The sequence below is a fragment of the Gambusia affinis genome, linkage group LG07 (genome assembly GCF_019740435.1).
Source record: "Gambusia affinis linkage group LG07, SWU_Gaff_1.0, whole genome shotgun sequence".
In the NCBI taxonomy this organism is placed as follows: Eukaryota; Metazoa; Chordata; class Actinopteri; order Cyprinodontiformes; family Poeciliidae; genus Gambusia; species Gambusia affinis.
In genome coordinates, this window is record NC_057874.1 from 25383196 (window position 1) to 25407789 (window position 24594).

Genomic DNA, 24594 nt, shown 5'->3' on the forward strand with positions numbered 1-24594 from the left:
GTTATGGTCTGATCACATGACATGGTTAGGAAACCATGTCATGTTCTAATTGCCTAGAACTCCAACTTTACAGCAGGAAACTACAAAGGTGAGACAGACAAGGGGAGGGAAGGGAGAACACCATCTTCAAAATAAAACTGGATCCATGTAAATATTCAATCATGTAGGTAACCAGCAGCTGCAATCCAGCCAAGGAATAAGCCACACCTGGTAAACCTAGTAAAAATTATACTAATACCAATACCAATTTGACATATTATTTTTTAAAACAATTTCTTGCAACTATTGGTTGGAGTAAAACAAGTAATTCCTTTTATATGTTTGAAAATGTATTAATAATTTGCTGAGTGAAAAGAAGACTTTTCATCTTTAAGACCTAATGATAATTCCAACATTAAAATATATTTTACATTCAGAGCTACAGATTCTGGAGGTTTTAGTAGAGAGAAATTATGTCCTCAAAGTTTTTGTTTCCAATCCTAAAAATACATTTCTGCTTTTCTTAGGCCTGCAGAATTACGAAAACATTCAACTTGACCTCTGCTCCAAAAACATCAAACTGATGGTCACGAGTGTTCTCCTCACAGCCTAGAAGAACTCATTTATTTTATTTAATACCATATGAACTCTTGTACACTGCTTACAAACCAAACTACTTGTCTCAGTCATTGAGAGAGTGACTCAACTTTGATGGCCATCTTTTCTGTGTTCATCGGCACAAATTGAAGACTTCAAGACCCCCTTTGTCATCATGTTATTTGTTGAATATAATTTATTTAATCTACGTAGCTTTTGATTTCACAAGTTAAAAAAAATCCAGTGGAAGAGCCATTAAAACTGCCAATTCGTTTCTTAAATTTACAACACCTTTTATTATTCATGAAAGCACCCAAGTCTGTTCAATACTTAAAATAAAATATGTACTGGTCACAGAGACTGAGAAAAAAATACTGCCTTTCTAATGAGGTATCTGAAGAATCCCTCTCAAATCACCCTTTGTTGGATTTGCACATAAATAAAACTCATCTAATTAGTTTAGCACAGTGTTTTGCTATGAATGGTTAAAGCTGTTAATTAGAAGGACCCGTTGCTGACTGTGAATGACCTTGTTATCTGACTCTGCGGTTGCTGAGCAGGTGCAGAACAGCTCCCTGAGCAGTCGTCTTACACCTTCCCCTCAGTTCTCCTGAGATGGCAATCAGACACAACAGGTTCTCTATCTTGTCACACACTATTGTCGTTGTAGAGTGAAAAAAATGGTAAAACATCCCATATCAAATGGCCATTACACAGATTAGGCCTGTATTATCTTACCCTCCATAAGCTCCAAACGTAAAACTCCTTTTCCTCTGAGACATCCTGCTAAGCAGCTGATGAGGCTTCACAGGAGATATCAGTGCAGATCAGCACATGAAGCTACGGACAGTCAGTCAAAACTGTTTCTCTCCGCTTACCCTCATTTCCAACACCTTTTACTTGCACCTTCTCTCTCCGTCTTTGATTTAGCCCCTATTATGTGGGCGTGTGTTTCTTTTTTTCTCTATGTGTATTTTGTCTGCACTCTTGCCTACCCACCCTTTTTGACTATAAGCAGTTTCCATCTCTGGCTGACTAAAGATGTGACGAGTGTCATGTTGTGTTGTCGTCCCGGAAACACAAATAAAGATTTCTTGAAATCAGTTCAACTGTTTACCTTTTTACTTCTGCCAAGAAGAGGGTACAAATTGATATTTCCTCTTCTTTTCAATTTTATCAAGCAATTGGTCCGGTGTGAATGAAAAGTGCTCTCTGTCCATGAGAGTTCCTGGAGGAAAATAGAAAGATGGCCATGCAAGCAGCACAAATGCACTTCAAGGTTAAAGACAGGGTTTTTTGGATTTTCTGACACTGACAATTATTTTTATTTTCTTTGCTCCCAATTAATTGCTTTACTTACACATCTTAAGTTTCACTATGGGTAATATTTGGGAGGGAGAAACTGCTTTGCTCAATCTGAGAGAGAAAGTGTATAATCATAATTTCCCACTGATGAACTGGAATGATTCACTTTAGAAAAAAGAGAAATTTCCCATAATTTCAAAGATGAACTATGAACAACAGCCTTTGTTATTTTTTTTTATATTTACTTTTGTTTTTGCTGACACAACTAGCCTTTATTTACAAAGTTCCTCGAGACGAGGGTAGAGAGAGGTCAGATCAGGGTCAGCCGAGCCTACTGCAACAAAGACCTACAGATCTCTGCAGATTTTACTGGCTTGACCAGTTGAGTTACCCAGAACTCCTCCACCAGACTTTATTAAGCATTTCAAACCTTTACAGAAAAAACATCAATAACCGATTTAAACTTGAAAATCTGAAATGACAGAGTTGGCAGCAGTTTGGAGTTGCAGTATTTCTGATGAAATATGCTCATTTATGCATATCATCAAGTAACTTTACATTCCTAATACTGCACGATGCCATTCATCTGCATATTTTTCCACATATTTTGATGAGTGTGTGATCTAGCAACAAAAAAAACAAAAACTTTCTGACTGTGATGCAAGGCATGTTTTCTGCGTGGTTGTTTAGAAACGGGTTTGAACAAATTAGTAGACACATTTTCTAATTGCAGAATTATGTAAATTGGAGGCCCTATTTATCATTCCTTATGATCTAGTTGTGTCAGTCACATCATGAATAATTATAAATTCTTCAATAGAAAGCTTTCTGGTTGACTTTACTTTTTGGTGTTAACACCAGTGTTTTATCAGTCCATTGCCCTCTTGATGTGTTCTTTTAGGTTATAAGATTTTTCTCTTTAAGATTTAAAGAGAAGATGCCCTGTAATGTCATTGTTACTGTACTGTAACAATCTCTTTCTTACCTGATTGTGTACAGTACATTTAGTTCCTTCTCCTGTTCCCAGTCCGGCTGTTTTCCATCTAATCGTTATCAATGTAAGATCTCACAGTCAACACAATCTTTTTAAGTTGTTTTCTGTGACGCATAGCAGAATTCTCTAAGACAACCTCAGATGGCAGATAGAGATACCTGCACAAATCGGATATAATAACAGTCTCATTAACACAGCGTTTTTGTGAAAGTGGTCCTTTACGATTTGAATGTATAAATTAAGATAACATGAATATTAGTCATGTAAGTTAATTGTCACAACACTTGGCAAATTGTGATTTCACTCTTAACTCTGGGGTGACAGCAATCCCATTTCTGACATCCGAGGTGAATATCACTCTCTTCATGCAAAAGTGTGACTGTCAACCCCACACAGTTCTATTAAAATATGGTATGGATTTTGCATATTTATGGGGAAGTTTACATGTCAGCATTGCTGAAAGGGCTATGAATGTTTTTATCTGAATGTCTGAGGAACAATTTCCACTTGCACTGTTTAAAGACAAATTGAGAAAGCTAATGTTTAAACAGTTTGTTCATATGCAGAGGAGGATTAGTGGATGTATCTCTTCAGAAAGTTAGTATACTTTTCTGAATATGAAAACGTGAAAAAAAGATGATTGACCTGAGACAATAAAACATTTTCTTCAACATTTCTTGAACATGTGGGATTACATTTCTTCCAACAGAAAATAGTTTTATGCTCAAGGCAATTTAGCACCATCTTTGCTTTTTTGACTGAATCTGACTGAATAAATAAAGAAACGCATGTCAGAAACATCTGAATAATAATAAAGGGAAAATAAACATCAACAAAAGTTTTCTGGGAAAGATCACGGTTCAATATAATCAACTGAGACAGAATAAATCCCATATCTCAGATTTCTCTTCCTTATTTGTCACTTGGATCTAAGGTTCACCTCTGCTTCTCACACTTCCTCATCCTTTCTCGTCTTTTCTTTCATCCCCCTGCCTGCCTCTGGCTACTGTCACTGCTGTGTGTCTTATTTGTTGCTTATCTTTATAAAGGGATATTTTGCTCTCCGTGATGAGGCCTTATTTACCCTTCCTTGCCTTGTCATATTCAAGTATAATCATTGTCCTGTACCCAAACCACCCCCAAAGCACACAACCCATATAATATTTCAAATGATTGAAAAAGCTGGGGTGACTTGACAACTCGACGGTCAACCTTTTTGGATTCGATTAAGTCTGACTGGACATTGGCAAAGACATGGACTATAAATCAAATCAGGGGCTTGAAGGAGAGGGTGAAGGACTGTGCCACTTAAATCTACCGTGTCTCCACCAAGCTCTCTCAACTTCTTTATGAAGTGTTATTGAGACTAATTGTCCTTTAGTAATGCTTGCAATAGAGAATAAATAGAAAAGAGAAAACAAACAATCATCTGACATGAAAGAGAACACAATCTGGTCTGGGGAAGGTCTGAAGCAAATTCAGCTCCTTACACTGAACAAATATTTATTTATTGTTGTATAAAATTTAAGACCTAAGGGTTGATGTCACATATATTTTAGTCTGGATGCAGTAGCTATTTATTATCAGTTTAGTCTGTCAGGATTTATTTGTTTTGAATAGATAGCTTTAGGACACCTGGGCACAAACAGGATTACTTTTTTATTTTTCAAAGCTCAGATGTCATGTCCTGTTTCTGGCTTTTGTATATTAATCACACCGTTTCATTTTTTTGCTTTCAAAGAAAGATGAGGGTAAGGGGTTGCAGCTCCCCTTTTAGAATATGATTTCCTTGATTCATCTGAAATCAAAACTAGCACCTCGTGTCGGCAGCAAACTAATTCTCCAGAGATAGGCATCTACTGACAAATGGGTTATTGTCTCTACACTGGGGTAGTTTGAGGAGCTTTGTTTGCTGTTATTTTTTTTCCCTCGTGTCTTTCAAAAGACATCCTTTTATTGAATGCGAAAATGGAAGAAAGAAAAAAAGCGATTTACTCGGAGATATCTGTTGGAGGGAAGTCAAACTGAAAGGGCAGTTTGGTGTAATTAGTGTACGTCTGCGGGATCTAGGAGACGTGGCGGCCATGCTGAAATACCCATCTAATGTAAGTCAGCCTTGACTTTGAGAGCTTGACTGTCAACAGGCTGTAGGACATGGTAATGAAAGGTCGCCCTCTGTGATATGCTCTGTTGAAGCAGTAGATAAATACTAAACTAGTAAATCAAGTACAGGAAAGAATATGAAATAGACAGTGACTATATGTACACCTGCCCATTTTTGGAGCGTAATTTACAAAGTGAGTTTAACAAAAACAAGATGTATGACCTTTTCCACTCTTTAAATTCAGCTGTATTAATAATGACAGAAAGCAGAAATGTGCACAGAACCATTATAAGTTCATAACTGGAATAGACAGGTTTCTACAGCTGTTGTCTGTTGAAACATGGCTACAGCCAATATGTACGGTACATAGTATGCTGGGAAAATGTTAATGACATACATACAGATATTAATTGCAATTTTATCAAGTATTTTTGGTCTAATTTCTAGTCCAAATATCTTAGTACACTTGAAATAAGGCAAAACTAATTTAAGAGTAACTTTTCAGCAAAATAACTCTTTTCAAGTCGATACTTCTTAAATATAGACAAAACAATTTCTACTAGTAGATTTATTCACTGATAAGACTTTTTTTTCTCTTTCTTGTTGGAAGAAAATGCCAGTGGAATTAGTGCCTTTCCACATAAAGTTGGGCCCCAACAGACGTGTAAATACAATCTGACCCAAACATCAGTGTGTTTTCTCCAATACACATTTATCTTGTGAAAGAAGCTAAAATATAAAACAATTATAAGTAGCCTACCCAAAGCTGCAGGTTTTTATTCCCTGTCATATGCTCTCATTCAGCTGTCGTGATTTTTGACAGTGGTACAAATTTTTAATTGTGTCCATCAGCACTGAGAGTTTTGCTCATCTTTGCTCCCGAACCCACTGCTTTTAAAAGTTATAAAGTATATTTGAAAAGAGAAGTCCTTTTCAGTTTGATGGTGCATTATATGCTGCATAGCACAGAGTAACAGGGCAGCAAGGTGTACAAGTTCATCATTATAATAGATGTAATGAGTTTTACATCTATTTCATTGCTATAACACTTTTTGGGAATGTTGTACATTTTTAGTACTACTGCATTATTCAGGAAGCAAACATTAAGAAGTCCTTCAGTCAATCCCACTGCAAATATGCAAAATCTTACCAAGTATAATTGGTCTAGTTTCTAGTACAAATGTCTTAGTACACTTCAAATAAGACAAAAGTAACTTATAAGTACTTTTTAACCAATATTAAGAAATTCTTTACTTAAAACTAGTTCTTATAAAGTTGCTGAACAGTTTCTTGTAAATTAAAAAAAATCTGTCTGGCAACTAACCTTTTTTCATCAATATTAAGGAATTATTGACTTAAAACAAGCTCATATTTCTTTGTGAAAAGTTACTTGAAGGTGGATTTTCATTCAAGGGTACTAAGATATTTGTACTAGATAAAATATCTAGTATCTAGATAATTGATAATTACCAATAATACTTGGTATTATTTTGTGTTTTTGCATTGTGTCTATATGATTGTTGTGAAATGGCCTTAATATTAGCCTCTGTGATAAATATATAAATGTGCTTAAAGTAAACTCTAAATACGAAAAAATGCAAATAAGTAAATACCCCAAGAGCACCACCAATATTAGTAATACAAGTAGATCCAGTTCTCAAGGGTTTAAGATCTTTTTAAACTCTTTCCACACATATGCCTCAAAGTCTTTTGTCCTGAAAGAAAAATTAAAATAAGTACTGTTTAGAATGTTTCTTACAAAACCAAACACTGTGGTCAACAATTTTTTTTACCGACATTCGAATAAACATTGTATCACAACATAGAAGCAGATTTGTACATCACATAAAGATCCCCTACAGCACAGCGGTATAATGTTGTTTGGAAATTATGAAAGGTTAGAACTGCTCTGTCATGTCTTCTCAGCCAGAATGCCCAGAGGCTCAGGACAGTGTGAAATGTTATGTTTCAAAAGCATAACAATTCATAACATACAAGCAAAAAAATCACAGTTGGCTCTGGGGAAAACTCGTTGCAGGCCCAAGGACAAATGCATAAAAATCTGAGGTTTAATAACTAAATGGTGTGCAAAGAAAAAGGCAGGAATATGCACACTTTATCCTTTCAGTTTACCAAGCCGTGTAAATGATTCACTCTGCTGAACCAAGGCAACAGAGAATATTTATGCATGTGCACAAATTATTCCCATCCATAACCATTAACTGGCACTTGAATCCCAACATATCTGCATAGAATTGCTGTATTCACTGCAAAAAAGGAAACAGTATAGTTTTTTTCTACACAAGTCTTACTTGTGAATGACGAAAAAAACTGCTTGACTGAAAAAATAACATGAATGACTTCTTGGTTACAACATCCTATTTCCCTTGTTTGGTACAGGTATGCATCTTTTATTTTTCAATAGTGCTTAAAAGCCTCAAACATTGCAAAGACTAAATTGCATACAGAGACCCAGACACATAGAAAATTTCTGGTGAGACCCGGAAACGTATGTAAACTGACATCTCAGCTGAGTTTGGAAAAATGGGAAACACTTCTGAGGAATAGAAAAAAAATATATAATGACAATTTTTATCCCTACTGTTGCTTCACAACTGACCGTTTGTGTAACTACAACTGCCACAATAATTAGCCAATTCACAGATGAGTGAACTATTACAGTTTTTAAAAAAGGTTTTAAAAAGTTCAGTAAGTCTGAAGATGCTAAAGTAATTTTCTTATTGATAAAAATTGTTAGCTCAAACTATGACTCTGCTTTCTAGAATGCAGCTTCATATACAGATGACAAAAACATTGTTCCAGAAAAGCTGTCCAAACATCCAGATTCCCCCCAGGCAATGGTCCGCAAACCTTCAAGTGGAAGAAAGGCTGTTATATGTTGTCCTGAGGGAGTAAGGAGCTATTACACACTTCTAGAGTTCATCCCAACTGGGAGCAGCAAAGCAGGACACAGAAACATTAAATATTTACCATCTGTGCACCTAACAACATCCCTGACAACACTGCAAGGACAGCACACTCAGTCTCTGTAGCATGAAATAATAAGAAATGACAATTTTTTATATATATTGTTTGGTTTACAGCTAAATAAATAAACACATAAATAAATAAATGCCAAGTTTGACTTTACTTCTCTCTGTTATTTATTTAATGTAGAGGCAATGACTTAAAAAATAATAATTTTGGGGGAAGCTGTGACACTTCACAATCACTGCTCTTTTTTAACCTGAATATTCAATGTAGGATTAAATGTCATTATGGCATAGCAGAAAAAAATAAAGTAAAATCCAAAAGACTAATGAATTTGGAGCACACTATTGCTTTCTGTTGATCAGAGGAATGACTTTTCAGGCTCTCAAGCTGCTTCATAACAGAAATAACTTGAGAATTTAAAGGAACAAAAACTGTCGAGTTTTCTCACCACAGGGTAACAGGGCAGCAAGGTGTACAAGTTCAAAAACAACGTTCATTTCCTTTCATCGTTATGAAACTCTTCGACATCCCATTGAAGGTGAAGCACGTGTTATTACAAAGGATGGGCCATCTTGCAGAGGTAGCTCTTCTGCTACCAGAAGAAACAAATGAAAATCCTCTCTCTTTATCACAAATTGCGAAGGCAAGCCCACTGAGGACGCTGACGTTGTGTAACCCGCTCATCAAAGAGAGGCGGATTCTCGCAGGAACTCTGGAGACTATTCTCGTCTACCATCACCCAGCCCCTGCAGATCTGAAATGTCATAAATTTCACAACTCTTCTCCAGGCAATGATAACAGGAAGGAATGTAAGGAAGCACAGCGAAAAAAATAGACAAATAGACAGAACAGAAAAGAGGTGGGAAAAAAAGGTGCTTGTAAGGCACTGCTGTAGGCAGACATACATACTCATATAAAATATTAATGTTACAGTTGCAACAATCAGCTTTTTAGTAATCAATTATCCTATTGATTATATGGACAATTTATCTATTATTCTAAAAAAAGGGACAAATTCTGTAGATTTTCTTATAAGCATTTTTTATGCAAAATATTAGACATGTATTAAAAGATGCAAATAAATAAATGTTTTACATAAGAAAATAAACATGTTATTGTCTAAAATGCAATAACATCACTGCCTTTGTACACCTCAGTCATTACTTTAGTGTTGGATTGTGGATAAGGATGAAATATGCAGTCACAAATCAGAGCAAAAGAGAGGGAGATTTTATGAATGTGCCCTCAGAGAAATGTGAAGTAAGGGCATCATGCATTAATTTTAACGCACCACGTTACCGAAGAAGCCCAGCAGGATGCACGAGTCATCCTCAGAGTGAAAGCCAAGACCGGGAGCCCATTAGAACAAAGAAAAGAGAGATATAAAGGGAGAGGAAAAACCAAGCTTATTTTTCATGTAACAACCATTGAGTCGAGAGGAGAGCAGCCTGCCTGTGGGCCACATCCTGGATTTAATGACTTTCCACACACAAACAGAACAGATACTCAGTAAGGGTTTGACTTTGATTTATCTACTCCAGAGGGTCACAAATAAACAGAAAGATGTTTAATTTTTCATCAAAATAATCCTTCTCTGAGCATGTTGTTTGAAAGTCCAACTCCTGTTGCGTTGCAATTCAATTCAAGTATGATCAAACAGTTAGCACAAGTTTAAATGGTAATCTGGAGGCAATGTATTATGAGGTTACTAATTATTATTAGTAACAATAATAATAATATTAACTATTATTATTACCACTACTAATAATAATAATTCTTATTAATATAAAGATAATAATTATCTTTATATTTACACATATATTACTCATTATTAATACATAATATTAATTATTATACAGTCATTATATATATTCCCTATTAATAATTACTATATTGCTAAGTATATTGTTTTTGGCCACGCATATTCAAGTATCAGACATTTTATTGAAGTATGCTGTAACAACAGAACTAAAAATGAAGATAAGAGCAAAAATAAATCCTTCTCAAGATTTAACTAACGTTTTAGACTGTCAATTGATCTATTCTATTCCTATGCACAACAAAAATATGCTTATTTGTCAGGTTAGCAAATGTTTGTGGTAGCTGCTGAAAACTTCTATGTTCATGACTTAAAAATCCCAGCAGCAGGATTCAAACATTTTTTGGCCATTGCTGCACAACATGATGTGGACACATGCTAAGTCTTCAAGGACCTACAAATGCATTCAATGGTAAAACACACACCATCACAACTTAGGACTTTGATATTGTCTTCAAGCATCGTTAAAGCTTCTTGTCCTCTCTGCTTGAATCGTGTTAGACGGACAATTTGGAGGCCAGGACATCTTAAAATAATCAATGCAAGAAAAAATTCTAAATATATTGTGGAAATGAAGCCATTGAGCTTGTCACTTGACAAAACATCCTATCACAGATGTGACAAAAGGGACAATTCTGCCGTCTCCAAAGCAACACTGAATGGGTAAATTGTATTCAGATGTTGGTGTCCATGGTTCTGAGGGCAGCAATAATAGGCTCCGATCAGAAATTTCTGCAATTTTTGCTATAAACACATTTCTGTCAAAAATGTAGTCAAGAAGATTGTGATGAAAATTACATGTAATGCTTTTGAATACATTCCAAATAATCTAAAATGATACGTATAACATAATAGAGTTATTAGATAAAAATATACATCAACATCAAAGTGCCGTCATAAAAAACAGAATTGGTTAGTCAAGTTTTAAAAAAAAAAGTTTCACAATGTCATTTTATTAGTGTCTTAATTTCTAAAATACAAGCACAAACATCCATCCCCATATTATGTTTAAATTGCTGACAAATAGCAAGAATTGCTCATTTTTTACAGCAGACTTTTCCACAACACAGTCATTTCAAACCATGTGTTATAAGGCCTACATCTAGTGTCTGTAAACTCACTAAAAGGTTTGTGCTCTATCACACTCATGCAGAAACATGGTTGTAACAATTACTGTGAAGTGAATGGAAAGAAAATGGAATTGCTGACTTGAAACCATACCTGGAAGAAAATTTGTGTTTGTGTCACAGTCTGCAGCAGAAGTGTGATCACTGTCACATTGATTTCTACCCCTTCCTAAACTTCAGATGTGACATCAAAGGGCAAAGCCACTCTTTCTTTTGCCTTTGTTCTCCATGCGGCATTTCGCTAAATCGTATGGTGCAGCCTGTGTCCAATCAGTGCTCGCTCTGACCCTTTGAGGCTCTCTACAATCCAAACGGGAATTCCTACATCTGATACTTTACGGAGACAGCACATAGGAGATTTAACCAAAGAAAACACATATCTGTTTGTAAAGTTCTAAGTCTCAGGCTTACTGCCGATTTTAGGACAAAAAGAAAAAGGGATAGACTGTCTGATGTCTAGAAAGCTTTTGGCCATTTTATTTTTTTTCCCAATACCATATTTCCATTTGAATGTATTTCAGGATGATGGATGAGAGAGAAACACAAGGTCACATCTGAGATCAAGGGGCAGAAGAGAATCTATCATTGCTGAACTTCTGAATAAAAGAGAAGATCTGAAGTGCTCAAGAAATATAACTTTGATCAAAAATGTTCATAAAATGTTAACAAGTCAGCCTGGAATGTTTCTCTGCAAATAATTTGCCTCAGTTCGGTATTTCCATATGTGACCTGATGTCTTGAGTTTGTGATTAAGATTACTACCATTATTGGTTTGTTTTCTAACTTTTGTGGCACTATGTATTATTTTGTTGTTTTGTTTTTCTGACAAATGTTAGCCAAGAAGGATGAGGAACATGTGTAATAAATGAGCTGGAGCAGTTGTCACTCCCAGGACATTGGAAGCCTTTTCTGGCATGGAAGAAGTTTAGCTTTCTTTTCAGCTTGTTCTACTTAAGTACAGGTTTTTGGTTGTAACCTGCTTCACTTGGTTGGTCCGGATGAAACACACAATCACAAAGCAATAGCTATTGTCAGTCACTGACCATCTTCTCTACACATTTAACCCACTTACACTATTGTTAAGTGCAGAGTAGTGAAATCTCATGAACATTTACTCCCCTAAAAGCCTTTAGAAGAACAGGAAAGCATCTTCATCCATTCATATCCCATGCTACCCAGGAGATAATATCAGTGTTAAGACTTTTCCCAAATTTTCATAAGATAATTTAGGATCTGAAGCAAGGCAACTGTTATGTTTATATATACTACCCATTATAAAATTTCAGCTAAGAGGAGCAGTTATTTGTTTCAGATAATTCTACATTGTTCGATAGCAGTGAATCAACAATGGAGTTCTTGTAGTACTATGAGAAAATCAGCTTTGTATCAGAAGTCTTCTTAACTTAGACACCATATTACCCTGGCTACATTTGTATGAGACCTGCACTTAAACAGAAAAATATCTAACAACTGCTGTGTGCTGCATTTGAAACTACCTCTGTAGAACCCAGATAAGGTGAAACTGTAATATCAGAATGTGGACCATGGATATCTATTTTTTATTTATTCATAGGCAGACAGTCTGGCTGTGAGATGATGTAAGGTTCTGCAACTTGCCAATATGGAAAGCACTCAAAGATGGCAATCCATTAAACAATGGAATGAGCAGGATATTTTGGAGAGACCAATATTCCCCAGAGAAGCCATGATATTAAATATTGAAGCCTGTAATGAGTTTAACGGAGAGCCACGAAGGAGCCCAGGGCTACCAGCAATGCTATAAAATACCAGATTGATCCCATTCATGGATACAAGAAAATATTAAGCATTGACTGATTAAAGGAACCTCATCTTTTCATGGGAACAATGACTATACAATGTCTGCAAAATTGTAAGGAAAAAAAAAAAAGAAAGTCATCAAGTATAGCAGATTTCTTTTTTCTTTTTTGTGATTTAATCATGGTAACCTTATTTATTAGACTGCTGGCAGGACATCAACTAGAGTGGTTGTTTAAAAACTGCTGAAAAACTGTTCATTAAGAGCGGAGACTTTAAATGTTTGTGTATTTGTGCTATCAAGGTTTCACCATAAATGTTGATCTGTCTGTACAAGTTATAATAAAGTTGTGGTGATGGGGGAAAAAAATTTTAATGGACAAGTAATTTATTCTGAACTATTTTAATCTGAGTCATACAGCGACAGGTACATTTCTACCATTTTGTTGCGTTGCATTTACAAGTAAGCGTGAACAATATTTTCCACAAGAAAAAATATCATGTTTTTATTATTAGGTAGGCATGGGTAACATGAACTTAAAAGTTTATCTTAAGATTTTGTAGAATATATTGCGATGATGATACAAGTCACCACAAAATGATTACAAAATGTGTAACTGTGTTTTTGGCTATAGATCTATCACATTATACAGCTTGTGCATTACAAACACAAATGTTCCTCTAAAAATAAACCTGCTCATTATCAAACAGTCCACTTCACTACACCAATTATGCTAAGTAGTGAATCTGCACTGCCTAACAGTAGACTTTTAAACTGAAATGTAGCATGTGCTTGTGGTCACATGGAAAAAGAAAAAGAATTAAGTAACGATTCACAACCATACTTTTGGTTTTTAGGTTTCACAATCATTGTTAAGAGTTGATTGTAATGATCAGTGAAGAACTAGTTATTATTATGATAATTTTCTTTGCGGATATATAATGCAGTGCATAAAGCCCAACTTCAAAAGCTCAAGAATAACGTCAAATTAAAAGCCCTAACTCACCACAATAAATCCTAGTCATTTAAATTTTGTTTTTCATTATCTACTTTACAACATAGCCTACACAGCTTACAGCTTAGACCTCATAAAGATTTTTTTTAATTGGATCTACAGCACACATCTTAAAAATAATCAATCTTTTTCTTTTTTTACAGAAGAATAGAACTGATACTCTTCAACCAGCAGCATGATTATTTAACTCAGATACAATACGATAAAACATCTGTCACATCTTTCCGTTCTGGAGATTAAAATAAAGCAACGTCCTTGGAAATTGTTGGGGTGGCGGGGTCCAACCTGCAGATAAAATGTACCATATCTTCATCTGTTCTATTTGCTGCAAACTGCTGCATGCCTGAACCGTACAGAAATTAACACAGCATGACACTGAAAGATGTTGCCCTGACTATGCAACATGCCTTTTATGACAGGCTCATCTGTCATACCTAGCTGTATGCTAGACATTGCCTGCTACTTTTTTCTTCTTTTTGTTTCGCTTGACCCAAGGTTGAGAGCATATGGCTTCCTGACAGCAGAGGTTGGAACCAAAAACACATCATGGTTCACATTAATCCATCCATCCATTTTCTGTTTACCCTTGTCCCTAGTGGGGTTGGGAGGGTTGCTGGTGTCTATCTCCAGCTACGTTCCGGGCGAGAAGCAGGGTCACCCTGGATAGGTCGCCAGTCTGTCGCAGGGCAGGTTCACATTAAATGTGCAACAAAGTTCTTTGTTCAAGCAGTGATTAGGTGTGGTGTTGCTAACTCTTTTCATTAACTTTTTATTCCCAAGCAGACACACCTGCAGTAAGATGTAAAGATAAAATACACAAGAAAAATAGACTATATTTCTACACAATCATATGTAACAATAGAGCTTAAATTTTCTTGTGTTGCCAGTAAAATGGTCAGGTTTCAATTGTGTAAATTCCCTAGATACTAATTTATCTGCAGGCTACAAAATGTCCTTTTATTTCAGCTGTTCCCATAGGAAACAACATATGATGTCTCTAGAAATCAAATGCATAAAAAGCTTCCATTATATGCTATTCTTTTAGGAGCACTATTCATCAGAGCAGTACATTACTAAGAAATAAGCATGCCATCTGTTAGAGGAAGGACATCTTCAAGTGTCACCTGTTTATTGGCTGAAATGTCTTATTTTGAAATATTTATTGACTCCATGTTTCTACAGTGAATCAAATATTGTGCATTTAACATAGAATAATACTGTGCAATGTTTGCTGTGGACTGATTTGTTCAATCTGGCACATGTCCCCAAGCAGATTAAAACACCCACAACCTCTGAGTCTGTTTATATTGAATTCAACCGGAAGCTGGAAGAATACACATCATGAATATCAATTATTGCCAAAGTGGAGCTGTGAAAATTAGCAGACAGTCGTATTGTGGAGGTTAATGGAAACTCAGAAGGCGTTTCACTGTGGGGTTAATACCAGTGCTAAGCCTCTGTCATTGACTTTCAATAACAAATGAAAAAGTGTGTCTCCTCATGATTGGTTGGTAATATGATTAAGTCAAAGCATTTATTAATGGAAAATATAAGAAATGTTAAATAGTTTTCTCAAAAACATAAAATTCCCTCTTGAAGAAATTATTTGTTGTGAAGTCTTGACTATATACATAAATAAACAATCTATACTATGAATTGTTTTGTTAGTAAGAAACTATTAGAATATGACAGCAAAGTTTAAATGGGAAACACACACTATGCTTAATAACTGCAGTTCAATCTAAATATGGATTGATTTGTCGCATTTTTCCACTGCTTGATGTGGTCTATTATGAATCTGTTTAATATGATTAGGAATGAGGAGGTCAGCAGAAGCTTGCAATTTAGCCTTACTTAAAATATATTTATTTCTGGTTTCCTTCTGAGTTTCCAATAAAGACTAAAAAGGAAATGTTTAACTTTTTCTGAGAAAATGCTAAATCACAGCATGTCACATGTAGAATTTTATTCATTCATGTCAATTCCACAAATATTTCTCAATCAATAACTGAATACATATATCTGTAAGTAAGCAAGTTAAGTAAGTAAGTTTAATTTATAAACCTGGAATCAGACCCTCAGGACTGTGGGTCCCTGAAACAATACTTTGCCTGAAAAAGAGACGGAGCATGCAGTGGGGTCAGGTGAGAAGGAATGCCCCGTCAACATCAAAATAAATGTAAAATACTCCTGCTTACTGTTAAACAGACAATCAACAACATCCAGCTGTGTAGTAAAAGTGCATCTTCCTGTCAATCACTGCTAAATTTACAGCTAACCTTCAGACAGCTGCAGCTTAGTGAGCAATAAAATCAGAATGGGAACAAATCGCTCCAGTGTTTTAATCTCTAGAGGTGAAACTCTCTCCTTCAGGAGCTGGTGTGCAAGATGGAGCAGTAAACATGATGCATGTAAGTCCCCTGGTGGTGTCTTCACCACCAGATCACTGGAGGCACAAAGGAGGGAAGCTTTAGCTCTCCTGTTTTAGCCTGTCATAGAATTTGGCAAACTTCCAACTCCTGTTAAAAAGCAGACTAATGATTCCATCTGTCAAAGTGCCCATTGTCATTTGTCATATTGTTAACATCACTCAAACAAACCATATTGGCCAAAAAGTAAATGCAATACTTTTTTAACATAGCAGCAGAAAAACTCATCACTCAACTCATATTGCAGACAAGCATCAAAGGAGCTTCCCTGTGAGACTTAGGGAAAAGTGTTTGACAGGTTGTAATTCATGTAAGGTGATTACGTCAAAGTGATCAGGGATTAATTGCTGGCAGGATAAAAATACAAGAAAAAAAAAACATACAGTGCTGGAGATCACTTGCTGATTTATAAACAGCTTACGTTGCCTTAAAGGGAGCCACGACTATTTATAAAAATAGACCTTATTTGGGAAATATTTATCTTAGATGTAAAAACAATCCAGTAATAACACTGTGGGTTATTGTAGATTTAGTTTTTTATAAATTTTAATAAAATATTTTCACAAGAAGTGGCTGCACAGTGGTAGCAATGTTGCCTTGCAGCAAGAAGGTCCTGGGTTCAATTTCCGGCCCAGGGTCATGTTCTCCCTGTGCATGCGTGGGTTCTTTCTGCGGGTACTCGGAGAGAACCTCCCACAGTCCAAAAACATGACTGCCAGGTTAATTGGTCTTTCTAAATTCTCCCTAGGTGTGAGTGTGTGTGTGTGTGTGTGTGTGTGCACGGTCGTTTGTCCTGCCTGTCTCTGTGTTGTCCTGCGACAGACTGGCGGCCTGTCCAGGGTGACCCCGCCTCTCGCCCGGATAGGCACCAGCACCTCCCTATTCCTCTAGGGACAAGGGTGTAAGAAAATGGATGGAAGGATGGAATTTTCACAGGAATGTCGCCATGTTGCCACGCTGCAATGCATTCGGGGTAAATTACGTGTAATGGTCCAACTGCCTGGCTCCTCAAGCCAAAACAGTGATGAATAATGTTATTAAGCTTTTTTAATTTGAACCGGAGCGTTGAAATCGATTGGAACGTAGAAATCAGAAGAGGTGATGATGAAGAGGAGCAAACAGAGGAAGAGGGCAGAGTTGGCTATAGAAGCTGGTGTTTTTCTGCTGCTGCATTCAGCTACATAATGAAAAAATGAATGACACTTACCTCTGGTTGGACTGTGTGATTGGCTAAGTACTTCTATAGCTCTGTGTCCAGTTAGGCAACAACGGTTTAGGGTCCGAACTTTGTTCGGTGTTGGTAGTGGTTTCGCAGTACTGGTGTTCTAGCTCCATTAGCATTTCTAGTAGTAATAGCTCCATTAGCGCTGCTTGTCTTTGACCTTTCTCCCAGCGTCTGTAGCGCTGTCTCTAGTTCGGCATCAGCTGTACTGAGTAGAGTCTGGTGTGGTGGTAACAGTGACATCAGATTTTACCACTGACACCGACCTCCATGGGTCCGGCAATTTCAATTATTTAATTAAGTTCGAATCTCCTTGCTTTATTGCCAGCATCTTTTCCAGGCACAGTTAGTGCCTGGAAAATTGTTTTATGGTTATTTTTGGAGTCTTTCCATGAAATACACACACAGTTATATTATTTTTAGTGTCATAAAAGGGTGTTGCTTTCCTTCGATGGTTGTCTGCAGTAGGGTCTTCGCCAATAAAGCTGTCCTGAACTTATATTCATAGAAATGTTGAATTTTGTGCAATTTCCAATCTCACAGAACTAAGCTTCATGAAATATAAATTCCTCTCTTCTAGATAGTTATCATACTTGGATTTTAATTGCTCAGCTAGCAAATGAAAAAGACAAACGGGATTGATTAATCCAAATAAAAAAAATCTGCCTTCCTATCTACGGTACTTCTCAGGATAGCTCCAACAGAGAGTGCCTCTGGGTACATAAACAGTTCACCTCCAACGTTTGCCAAAATAACTTTGTATTGAATTTCACCCTCGGCAATTGCATAAGAAAAATACAAACATGCCAAAGACATCCCCTCGCTCTAATCACCTGAGCTTGTTAGTTAGAATTTACTAAGCACATTTCCTTGCTGTAAACGTTGAGCTTGCTCCCTGCTTCCTTCTTGCAAACGTTCTTCTACTATTACCAGTGACAGGTTAGATGGGAACATTAAAACCGTGAGTTATTTTCTTCTGTATTTAAAAGTCAGTCAGGGAGAATGTGTGGGAAGGTTCACAATGAAGGAAAGTCATGCTCACGGGGAGCTCACTGCCCTTAAAAATTATTCTGCCACTTAAGCCTTAGGAATTAGGAGATAAATCAGGATTGAGACACTCTACAACTGCCAGGAGTTGAAGGAAACTATCTGATTCTGAGATCATCCCTCTGCAAGAACTTGGATGTATGATAGGGCAAATATTGTGCATGTCATTTCATTCAGCCCTATTGCTTATAATAAAAAATAACTTACCATTTCTGCAGCAACTAGCAACTGAGATTAATACAGTAAAGTTATGCCATAAATAAAAAGCCTCTTCATAAAAGTACCTCCTACACTAAAGCACAAAAAGCAACACTTGCAAAGTCTCGCTTTGCCTAGGGCGCCTTTCATCTCTTTTAAACCAAAACATCAGCACAGATCAAATCTGGGCAGAGGATGAGGATCAGGAGATCATCCCAAACACTCCAACATGAGCCAGAATTAAACATTTAAACTGTTTCTGTGTTCCATGTAAACAAAGTTAGAAACAAAATGACAAACATGCATTAATGAACTTTGGATTTCTGAACATATAATGATTAACAAAATTACATGTTCTATTAAAAAAATGCTTGGCAATGAAATTATAATGGTATTCCCTGTGTAGCAGCCCGTCAGAATGGATAGAACGAAGTAATATAGGAAAGAAAACATGATGATGCAGTTGGCAAGGACAGACGTCTCTGAGAGCTGCAGGGATTGAGAAAAAAAATTGCAAGATGAGTCGAAGAAACAATTAGCATCCAGAGAGTAGAAAATTAAAATACAGCACATGCTAAAGTAAAAAGAATCCTTAAAATAAGGGTTCATAATCACAAAATTCATGAACATGAAAGGAAAGAAATCAGAGAAAACATGACATACAGAACAGAGAATAGCCTTCAGCTTAAGTTATAAGCATTTACACTGACATGAGCTGATTCTTTTTGTTCATGTCGCTCATATCTTCTGATGATTTGCATACTATTACTTATTAATTCAGACCCTTAATGAATATTTGATCATCAGCCTGCATTGCATGTTGTTGCTGCACAAACCATGTTGGCACAAAGAGAGACCAATAGGTGAAGCTTCTGTGCATCAATGCCTGTGCAGCAAGAAGGTGATTGGATCTGGTAAAAACATCAACTTAAATAAAACCATAATTCTGATTAAATACTCTTAATGAAAATACTCCACACATTTGGTTTATTTTTTCTATATGATGCAAGCAATACGGTAAAGAGTTGAAGAGGAACAAACATTTCAATCTGTATTTATCAGTCAGACTCCAAATTTAGCAAAAACACCGTGTCCTGCATTCTAGCCACAGGCAATGATTAAATGCATTGTGTCTTTTTGACCTCCTGCATGTCCTGCTGCTCCCACTGAAGGCTATGGTTATTATAATCTCTAATACAAACGAAGGAAACTAGTAAGAAATGGCCACCAGACAACTAGTGTAGCTTATCGGTGCGTGCCTCAAAGCAAGCCTTAAGGACTCCTTCAAAAATTACTGCTCTTATTCTCAAAACTGAGATTTGTCTAGCTTCAGTATACTGCAGGCAAGATTCTGAAAGGAGCAAATAATCGCCTAGATAACCACAGGACCAACAACCAACCATTGTCGAACAAATGTTACACTTTATGGGATTTGTCTCTGATGAGATACACAACACCAGCCTTTCAGACTGTGATGGCAGAGCTGCATACAGAACCAAACACATTGCTTTCTTCAGTTTGTGCAAACATTGAATATATGCTTTTCTTCTAGGAGTTAATACATGATCAAAACAAGACATGTTTTCTATCTAATATTGATTTAGCTCCTTCCCAAAGTCAATAAAATGTTGGAATTTGACCATAGTTACATGTATCTTTCTTGCTTAAGGAAAAATACAAAATCAAAAATACGTTATTTAATATCCTAACAACTCTCCACAGATTGTACATGAGTTTTAGGTCAGGTGATTTTGCTGTCCTATAAAACAATGATAATTGTCATTAGTTACACATACTTTTGAGTCCGAGTGGAAAACCTTCTGCTGAAAATTGAAAAAGCAACCTGGATTCTGTACCTTTCCTCTCTTCAATCAGACTCTGAGACCTTGAGTTAGAAATAGAATATACATGTTGCAACCTTTTCCATCACACTTTTCCTTTCACTCAACTTTCCATTTATATAAGTATATAGAGAACAGTGTAAAGAGCAAACTTGTTTAGCAATGGCCTTTTGTGGCCTGCCTTCCATGCAGAGGCTTTTAGTGAAAGACAGCTCAACAACTTTCAAGTCAGCAGACCTCCTAAAATGATTGGGTCATATGGTTACTTTCTTTGTTAAAAAATACATGTTTTATCTATTAGTCTTATCTAGTATGCTAATTTTCAGAATTTTGTTTTCAAAGTAATTGCTGATAGCAACAATTCTAATTTTTTGTATTTAATTAATAAAAAAAATTATGCTTTGATTATATTCTAATAAATTCAGAAGAATTTGACTGAAACACATTTTTTATATTCTGATATGTTTAAGCATGACCGCTTCCAACTAAAACACATATTTGCCTAAGAAATCATCACATCCTCAGGGCTAACTTGTTGCTGTCATTGTAGGAAGTGCATGCGGATGAAACAAACTTTGCAGGTGTTGCTGTGGTCTCTTAAATTCTACACAATAAGTAAAGATTTACCTTCTGCAGTAAATTTGCATCTCAGAATGGCTTCATTTTTTTTTCTCACTGTTGCTGTGTTTTCCTCCACTTGCTTTCCGGGGAGCAAGGCAGTGTTGCTTACTGCTTCTTACTGACATTTCACAGCAGCAGGCTCTCTGCATGATGCGTGTTAGGGAGCATACAACTGTCTGAATGTGTGGAGAGTCAGAAATTAGAACCCCGCATGAGGCATTACAGTTCCTTTAGTAATGAATGAAGGCTTATGCTACTTTTTCTGAGGAGTGCACAGATGATAAAAAGAGCAAGGCGTCCAAATGAACGGTAAAAATGCAATATAACTGATAAACTATGATAAATCATAGAAAATAGAAATGCAAAAAAATAAATACATCCAGTTTGAATTTGCTTTTATCTGAACCACACTTACTACCTTAGCCATGTGTTGATATAGATATAGACTCATGAAGTGCTACAAAAAGTATCCTTAAACAACAATTCCTACATTTCTATTAGATTTTTAATTTAGTCTGACATAAAATAGTAAGACAACAGAATAATAATTGGCTTTATTGGGAAAGTATCTGTGCATAAACCATAAATGTATTTACTACAACAGGCATAGAAAGACCTTTGATAATTTTGAAAACAGATTTCCAAAATGTGCAGCTATTGGAAATTAGGAGGGGAGATTAAAGAGTTGGGAATATTTGTGGCAATGAAGCAAAATGCAGGCAAGCAGGTCATCGCAGTCGTGGGTTATGACTCATGTCTCTTCCAGGCTTGTATGCGATGTACTGAGGTTGAGACTCCCCCATCCCAGAATTTCTCTCATTATGCCATCATAATTCAGCTTCACTTCACTATTCTGACCCTGGCCTGGATTTAGTATCAGTTAATTTCATTACAACTGACAGAAGGGTTTGTTCACGTGGGTTAGATGGCAAACCACTGGCTCTATTGTCATTATTGTACATTAATCATTCAAAGGTGGAGGCTTTGCCTGAGTACACCAGCTTTCTAAAGACCTCAAAGGTTGAAGGATCATTTGGTTCATGCAATTTTGCATCAGGCCTATGAGATCATCTCACTTGTTGATGCCTTTTCAGTTTACAAAAAATCCTATTAGGTGCATGGAAATCAAGCTAAACGAATTTAAACAGCCAATAGTGGCATTTTCAATTTGTTATTGCATTATTTAATGATATTATGAATTCAAAGTTGTATATCTTTACACTTAATTTTGAAAGTAGTGGCAATAATTTGTGTTTCTTTGTCTTATTTGTATTGTTTAATGTAAACTACCATGTTAAAATTCAATGTTGTCTGTAGTTTTCTAATAAAGACTATTGTAAATGATGTGCAACATTATGAAGATGGGAAAAAAAAGGTATTCTATAATTGTCATGAGGACACCAGTGTCCTTATTCTGGGTTTTGGGGCTAACAGTTAAGGGGTTCAAGTTTATTTAACTCCCATGAGAAAGCTAAACTCCACCCCTGGCAAAATTTGAAAGATTTCAGCAAAGTGGGCGGAGCTAAGAGACAGTCAAGTGTGCAGTGGCAAGGGGGTGAGCGAGGCTTTGATCAGGACACATTTTTACTAGTGCTGTCAATCAATTTAAAAAATGATCAGATTAAGCAAGAGCTGTGATGCCGCTGAGCACACCAGTCTGTCACACCGGTCATATTTTTGCTCGCATTTGCGAATCTGCATTGCTGAATGAAGTGTAACATACTGCTTTGAACTAAGTCACCCTCTGCAAGAGAGAGGCATTTAGGTCAAATTAGGTAGGCCAATTAAGCTATATTATGCTGTATCAACGCATAAAACCTTTTAGATTAATTGCATACTTTAGTGCATCAACGTTAACAGCCCTAATGTGAAAAAAAAAAAAATTGTTTAACATCTATAGAAGTAAAAGAAATGAGACCGAATAACTGAGTGTGCTTCAGCAGAAACTTCTCTCTCTGCATGTGTGGAAATGGAGGTGACTCTCATTATAGCAATTAATTACAATTGGGAGAAAGCCAGGGTCTCCATGCTGCATGGTGTAATGGGAGGAACCATGCTGCCAGCATTGCTGAGCTGCCCCAGAGTCTGATGACTCTTATCAGTGAGTTCTTTCCAGCCTTCTGACCTTTCAACGGTTCCCAGAGCCATCCATTACCGCTTCTCCTCTTCCAAGGAAACACAACACAAGAAACCAGTGTATCTTCTTTCCTTTACATCAGGTAAAAGCTCCAAAGGATTTCCGCTATTAGATCCTGCCAAACTGATAAACAATTCTAAGCAAGACACAGGAGATCGATAGAGAAGTGATGAGAATTGCCATCAAATTCTCTTACTGTTTTGCAGAGTATTTCTAAAGATTTATGCAACATTTAAATTAATTCTTAACGTCACCTTTAGGTGCACTGTTTCCTCATCACCATACAGACAAGGGAGTGCAGTTTAGCAACCATCTGTTAGGAATGCCATAACAACAGACAGACAGACTTGTTGTTTTAGTTATGTGGGTGTAGTTTTAGTGTTGTAGAAGCTGGAACGTTCATGTAGAATTTATTTGTGCACATGGTCTGCTTATAACCAAGTTGATAATCATTCAGTTTCTTCTGCTGTTGTGGGGCTTTGCACATATTAAAGCAGATGACATTAAGAAAAGTTGACTTGGAATAAAACTTTTTATCTAAGGCAAACTAAATATTATAAGAACTTTTTAATCTAATCTAATATCAACAAATATGTAGAAGATTTCTGTTAAACTACCTTCTTTGGTTTTGAGAAAATTTACATCTTCCCAAGACTCCTTTATGCCATGCAATCTTAACCTAATCTATACACAGTAATGAGACATTTGGCATTTTGGAGTAAATTGCCATTATTTTTTATGTAAGGACTGAAGCATAGCTGGTCATCTTTGTTAGTAAGAACTGCCCTCTTGTCACTAGCTGTGAGGTGTTAAAATTATTAATTATCACAGCTCATACTTTACAGATACTCACAGCTGTTCTTCTGTAACTCTTCACGCAGTGCCTCGTATAATTTTAAACCAGGTCGTGAGTTAAAGCTGCTGCTCCTCAAGAGGACAGAGTATGAAAAAGAGTTTGCTGTGAGTAATCAAGATGAAACAGATGATATTCTCCAATCAATTTATTTTTCATCTGATAATGTAAATACAATTTGATTTGTTTTAGTCAGAAAAATGTTAGAGTCATGACATGCTGTATGAAGCACTGTACAAGCAAATATTTGAACAGAGGAAATAGAACACTATCTTTGCTCAAATACTGATAACTTAGAAAATGGACTCCTGGTCATTGTTAACTGCACCAACTGTTCTGTAGCAAAGAAACTGGAAGAAGGAAGGCTGGGAAGAATCACAAACCTGTTTTATAGAAACGTGTTGGGGAGGAATTTATTGTGTGAATCCTCCCCCATTACTTGATTTTAAAAGTCCCAATTGGTCTTCTGCTTCCATTTTTCCATAATATCTTCTCTCCTTTCAAAATTGGCAGCTTTAGACCAAATTGGCAAATT

The 24594-nt window shown here is 36.3% G+C and overlaps 1 protein-coding gene across 6 annotated transcripts in view; it reads right to left on the minus strand.

Annotated features, from left to right (window-relative positions):
- The window catches only part of rap1gapb (RAP1 GTPase activating protein b), an 89878-nt gene that overhangs the window by 61093 nt on the left and 4191 nt on the right, over window positions 1–24594 (minus strand). For 5 of the 6 annotated variants that reach the window (XM_044121691.1, XM_044121698.1, XM_044121694.1 and 2 more), the window contains exon 1: window positions 1315–1333. The exons of the other annotated variant lie outside the window; for it this stretch is intronic. The gene's annotated coding sequence lies outside the window, so the exon portion shown is untranslated. Of the gene's footprint in view, window positions 1–1314; window positions 1334–24594 lie in introns of those variants that run through there. 6 annotated transcript variants of the gene reach the window in all.